A 4,882-nucleotide genomic window follows, 5' to 3' on the forward strand; every position below is an offset into this window, starting at 1 on the left:
GGCGTCGCGAAGTCGACGGGGACGGCACGACGGGGGCGGCGACGGCGCGGGACGGGGCGGCGGCAGAGAGAAGTGGGAGATGAGAAACTGAAAATTTTCGAAGTGTTTCTTATATAGGGGACACCTTTAGTACCGGTTGGAGCCACCAGCCGGTACTAAAGGCCTGTTTTGGCCAGGCCAAGCGGGGGGGAGCACCCCCCTTTAGTACCGGTTCCTGGCTCCAACCGGTACTAAAGGCCCCCCATTTAGTACCGGTTGGTGCCACGACCCGGTACTAAAGGGGGTGCGCTGCCAGGCAAGGGGCGCAGAAGTTTAGTCCCACCTCGCTAGCCGAAGGGCGCTCACACCTGCTTATAAGCCCCGCCGCCGCTGCTGTCTCGAGCTCCTCTCTAAAGCAGGCCTTCTGGGCCTACCTCTACTACTCTGCCCTGTGGGGCCTATTGGGCTTGGGGGCCTGCATCCTGGCCCAACAACAGGTTGGGTTTCTAGTCGTATGCAGGCCGCTGTGGCCCGGTAGGTGGGCATTTTTCATTTAGTTTTTTCTTTTCTGCTTTATTTATTTTGTTTTATTTATTTTTAGTTGTTTTTTGCTGTATTTAGAGTTTCTTTGTGAATATTTTTGATAGTTTTTAGAAACTTTCAGTTAGTGCCGGTAGTTTTTTAATTTGAATAGTTTAAATTTTGAATTATTTGAAATTTGTGTGAATCACTAGTTTGTGAATAACTTAACTTTAAAAATACATTTTCAAGTGATTCTTTTTTCTTATGTTTAATATTAGTGTGTTTTATCATTATATTCAATTTGGTAATGCTTAAGTTATTTCAAAATGAAATGCCTTTGTAACGGATGAGTTTTCGTCCGAAACCCTGATACTTCGAAACAGATTGTCCATTTTGTACACGAAGTGTATCCAGTTTTTGTGGTAACCCTCTCTACTTTTTTGCACATGCTATGTGGGTGAAATTATGATACCATGCCAACTTTCGTCCTTTTCTGAGTTCATTTGAAATGCTTTTCAATTTCAGGGTCATTTAGCTGAAAAAAATCAATAAATGCATGAAAGAATTTGCTTGCACATAAAATTTCTTCGCGTTTCAAATGCCAAAACACATAACTAGCTACCCTAACTGTTACAGAGATTCCCTCCTGGGTGTGAAACACAGAAGAAAGTGATGATAGCTAAGCCGATCACATCCCAGATCTTTGGGTGTGAAACTTTTTCTTCGCGTGTGTCCCTTTGCGTCGTAGCCATGGAAAATCTTCATCATTTAACGGGATGCTCGGGTCAATATTCACTGTGAATGGAGCAATTTCATCAAACTTTTCATAATCTTCTGACTTGTCTGTCTTGTCATCCACTCCCACGATGTTTCTCTTCCCAGAAAGAACTATGTGCCGCTTTGACTCATCGTACGATGCATTCGCTTCCTTATCTTTTCTTTTTCTTGGCTTGGTAGACATGTCCTTCACATAGAAACTCGAAACTGACAAGACATTGCACCAAATCATTCTGTAACCTTTGTATGATTTCTGGATCGATTACCTTCTGAGAGATTGCATTGAGAAATGCACATAGCTTCACAATGGCTAATCGAACGTTTTCCGGTAGAAGCCCCCTCAATGCAACCGGAAGCAGTTGCGTCATAATCACATGGCAGTCATGAGACTTTAGGTTCTGGAACTTTTTCTCTGCCATGTTTATTATTCCCTTTATATTCGACGAGAAGCCATACGGTACCTTAATACTGAGCAAGCATTCAAAGAAGATTTCCTTCTCTTCCTTGGTAAGAGCGTAGCTTGCATGACCCTAATGTATGCCGTCTTTTCTGTGCATACGTTGTTGGTCCTCCCGTGCCTCAGGTGTATCTTTTGTCTTCCCATACACGCCCAAGAAGCCAAGCAGGGTCACACAAAGATTCTTCGTCACGTGCATCACGTCGATTGCAGAGCGGACCTCGAGGTCTTTCCAATAGGGCAGGTCCCAAAATATAGATTTCTTCTTCCACATGGGTGCGCGTCCGTCAGCGTCATTCAGAACAGGTTGTCCACCAGGACCCTTTCCAAAGACCACCTTCAAATCCTTGACCATATCATGTACATCAGCACCAGTACGGTGGCGAGGCTTCATCCGGTGATCTGCCTCACCTTTGAAATGCTTGCCTTTCTTTCTTACGAGATGGCTGCTCGGAAGAAATCGACGATGTCCCAGGTACACATTCTTCTTACAATTAGCCAAATATATACTGTCGGTATCGTCCAAACAGTGCGTGCATGCGTGGTATCCCTTGTTTGTCTGTCTTGAAAGGTTACTGAGAGCAGGTCAATCATTGATGGTCACGAACAACAACGCCTTTAGGTCAAATTCTTCCCCCATGTGCTCATCCCACGCACGTACACCTGTTCCATTCCACAGTTGTAAGAGTTCTTCAACTAATGGCCTTAGGTACACATCAATGTCGTTGCCGGGTTGCTTAGGGCCTTGGATGAGCACTGGCATCATAATGAACTTCCGCTTCATGCACAACCAAGGAGGAAGGTTATACAAACATAGAGTCACAGGCCAGGTGCTATGGTTGCTGCTCTGCTCCCCAAAAGGATTAATGCCATCTGCGCTTAGACCAAACCATACGCTCCTTGTGTCATCTGCAAACTCCTTCCCGTACTTTCTTTCGATTTTTCTCCACTGCGACCCGTCAGCGGGTACTCTCAACTTTCCGTCTTTCTTATGGTCTTCTCTATGCCATCGCATCGCCTTGGCATGCTCTTTGTTTTGGAACAAATGTTTCAACCGTGGTATTATAGGAGCATACCACATCACCTTGGCAGGAATCTTCTTCCTGGGGCGCCGGCCCTCGACATCACCAGGGTCATCGCGGTAGATCTTATAGCGCAATGCACCACATACCGGGCAAGCGTTCAAATCCTCGTACTCACCGCGGTAGAGGATGCAATCATTAGGGCATGCATGTATCTTCTGCACCTCTAACCCTAGAGGGCAGACAACCTTCTTTGCTTCGTACGTACTCTCGGGCAATTCGTTGTCCTTTGGAAGCATATCCTTTATCATTACCAACAACTTTCCAAATCCCTTGTCAGATACACCATGCTCTGCCTTCCATTGCAGCAATTCCAGTGTGGTGCCCAGCTTTTTCTTGTCACCTACGCAATTCGGGTACAACAATTTTTTGTGATCCTCTAACATGCGCTGCAACTTCTTCTTCTCCAAATCACTTGCGCAGTTTCTCTTTGCATCGGCAATGGCCCGACCTAGATCATCAACGGGCTCATCTGATGCCTCTTCTTCAGCTTCTTTCCGCATTGCCGGCTCAGCTTCTTCCCGCATTACCGGCTCAGCTTCTTCCCCCATTGTTGTATCATCATATTCAGGGAACCCATGGCCAGGATAGTTGTTGTCGTCCTCTTCTTCTTCATTGTCTTCCATCATAACCCCTCTTTCTCCGTGCTTGGTCCAAACATTATAATGGGGCATGAAACCGGTCTTAAACAGGTGGACGTGAATGGTTCTTGACGTAGAGTAATTGTGACCATTCTTACAGCGAGCACATGGACAAGGCATAAAACCATCCGCCCGCTTGTTTGCCTCAGCCGCAAGCAGAAAAGTACGCACGCCCTCAACGAACTGGGGAGAGCATCGGTCATCGTACATCCATTGCCGGCTCATCTTCATTACACAACACCGAATAAACCAAATTAATACAAGTTCATACATAAAGTTCATACAACACTTAAATGCAACAAACAAATAACTCTCTAGCTAAAGCATTTAAATGCAACAACAAATACGATCAAGATCGCAACTAAGGTAACAATGGATCCAACAGCATAATGATACCAAGCCTCACTATCGATGGCATATTTTCTAATCTTTCTAATCTTCAAGCGCATTTTCTCCATCTTGATCTTGTGATCATCGACGACATCGGCAACATGCAACTCCAATTCCATCTTCTCCCCCTCAATTCTTTTCAATTTTTCTTTCAAGTACTCGTTTTCTCTTTCAACTAAATTTAACCTCTCGGCAATAGGGTCGGTTGGAATTTCAGGTTCAGATACCTCCTAGAAAAAATTTCTATGTCAACTTGATGGGCATAATTTGTCATAAACACGAAATGCAACTAGTTTTAAAAGAGAATATACATACCACATCCGAATCATAACAAGGACTAGGGCCGACGGGGATGGATATCAAAACCATGGCACTATATGTATAACAAACAACGTACGGGTAAGATAATTATACGAGTAACTATATATCCAAATCACACACATCAATTTTTATATAAAATTTCATGAACAAGAGGCTCACCACAAGGTGGTGCCGGCGACGGGACGGTGCGGGCGATCGACGGTGGCTACGATGGAGATTTAGAAGGCACTAAGTAAACCACACCTACATATGCAAACTAAGTGTTATTTTTGACCTCAAATTGCATATAAATCAAATACTAGCACATATATATATATATATCCTCCCAAATTACTAAACTCACAAATTAATCACTATATAAACCAATGCAAGAGCTAATCTAGCAATGAGAGATGAAAGGACAAAGTTGCTAACCTTTGTGATCATTTGAATGGATGAGGGCCTTCAAATCTTTACAAATTTTGGGCAAATTTTGTGATGAACTCGAGAGGAAGAAGGGAAGAACAGAGGAGAGGGCCGGAGAGGGGAAAGGGGGAAGAACAGAGTGCTGGTGGACGAAGGGTTTATATAGGACGACCTTTAGTACGGGTTCGTGGCACGAACCGGTACTAAAGGTGCTGGAGGGGCCCCACTCTGACAACATCCTGCCACCACTCTCATTAGTACCGGTTCGTGGCACGAACTGGTGCTAAAGGTTCGCCACGAACCGGTAC

General features: G+C 44.7%; 1 long non-coding RNA gene across 1 annotated transcript; it reads right to left on the bottom strand.

Annotated features, from left to right (window-relative positions):
• Positions 1-3,794: 3,794 nt before the first annotated feature.
• Positions 3,795-4,604, bottom strand: LOC147958209 (uncharacterized). Its single transcript, XR_015610810.1, has 3 exons — positions 4,329-4,604; positions 4,164-4,221; positions 3,795-4,078 (listed from the first exon to the last, which is right to left on the bottom strand). It is a non-coding gene; the product is annotated as an uncharacterized LOC147958209 (long non-coding RNA).
• Between the last annotated feature and the right edge of the window lie 278 nt (positions 4,605-4,882).

The sequence above is a fragment of the Triticum urartu genome, chromosome 7A (genome assembly GCF_056163025.1).
Source record: "Triticum urartu cultivar PI428250 chromosome 7A, HENAU_Tu73, whole genome shotgun sequence".
In the NCBI taxonomy this organism is placed as follows: Eukaryota; Viridiplantae; Streptophyta; class Magnoliopsida; order Poales; family Poaceae; genus Triticum; species Triticum urartu.